The sequence below is a fragment of the Oryx dammah genome, unplaced genomic scaffold (genome assembly GCF_014754425.2).
Source record: "Oryx dammah isolate SB20612 unplaced genomic scaffold, SCBI_Odam_1.1 HiC_scaffold_18, whole genome shotgun sequence".
Lineage (NCBI taxonomy): Eukaryota > Metazoa > Chordata > Mammalia > Artiodactyla > Bovidae > Oryx > Oryx dammah.
In genome coordinates this window covers 13,410,863-13,412,290 of record NW_024070202.1, presented here as the reverse complement: position 1 = coordinate 13,412,290, position 1,428 = coordinate 13,410,863, and the positions used below count along the sequence as shown (strand labels likewise).

At 36.5% G+C, this 1,428-nt stretch overlaps 1 pseudogene; it reads right to left on the bottom strand.

Annotated features, from left to right (window-relative positions):
* Window positions 1–861: 861 nt before the first annotated feature.
* On the bottom strand, window positions 862–962 carry LOC120878322 (annotated as a pseudogene).
* Window positions 963–1,428: the final 466 nt, after the last annotated feature.

Below are 1,428 nucleotides of genomic sequence, written 5' to 3'. Positions count from 1 at the left end.
TTTTCGGTATTTTGTATTTTAATTTTATTAACATATAAATATCATATGGCACACAATTCATTCATTTCAACTGTACAATTCAATGGTTTTTAGCATATTCTCAGAATTGTGAGAATATCATCACAATAAATTTTAGAACATTTTCATCACTCCAAAAGAAACTCTGTTCTCTTTAGGTGTCACTTCCCAAACTCTCCCAGCCGTAGAGAACAACTGATACACTTCTGTCCCTATGGATTTGCCTGTTCTGGACATTTCATATCACTCAAACAATATGTGGCCTCTTGTGAATGGCTTCTTTCATTTAGTGTTTTCAAGCTTCAGCTATGTTGTAGCATGTGCCAATAGTTCATTCCTTTTTACTGCCAAATAATATTTCCTGTGTGACTATACCACTTATTATTATCCATCCATCAGTTGGTGGGTATTTGGATTATTTCTACTCTTTGACTATTATGAAGAATGCCGCTGTAATCTTTCACATACAACGTATTTTGGTGGAGATGTGTTTTCTTGGGTGTAGGAATGGAATTGTTGGGTCATAGAATGACTTGAGGGCTTCCCAGGTGACACAGTGGTAAAGAACCCATCTGCCAATGCCAGAGACACAAGTTCAATTTCTGGGTTGGGAAGATCCCCTGGAGTAGGAAATGGTAACCCACTCTAGTATCCTTGCCTGGGAAATTTCAAGGAGAGAGGAGCTTGGCAGGCTGCAGTCCAGAGTCACAAAGAGTCAGACACGACTGAGCATGCACACAGACAGTATGTTTACCTTTTGAGGAGTTTCCAGGTTGTTTTCCGAAGTGTCCTATTTTACATTCCTAATAGCAGTGTATGAGGGTTCTAATTTCTCCACTTCCTCTCCAGTGCTTGTTCTTCATGAGTTCGTGTCATCCTTGCACAGGGGCAATGCTAATCTTCTCTGTAACCTTCCAATTTTAGTATATATGCTACTCAAGCAAGAACTTACACATCTTTTTATTATACATACATAAAGTGATATCCCATTATGGTTTTGATTTACCATTTGAATACCTTTTTAGAGACGTGTCTGTTCAGATCCTTTCTGATTTTTTAATTAGTTTGTCTTTTTATTTTTGAGTTCTGAGAGTCCTTTATACACTCTAGATGCAAGTCCCTTATTAGATATATGATTTGCAAATATTTTCTCCCATTCAGTGGGCTGTCTTTCTACTTTCTTGATTACGTTCCTTGCAGTACAAATGTGTTAGTTTGGATAAAGTCCAATTAGTTAATTTTTTCTTTTGCTTCTTATACTTTTGTTTTTATATTTTAAAAAACCACTGCCAAATTCCAGGTAACAGATCTATGCCCATGTTTTATTCTAAGGGTGCCATATTTTCAGCTCTTACATTTAGGTCTGTGATGTGCTTTTACTTAATTTTTGTATATGATGTGAGGTATAGG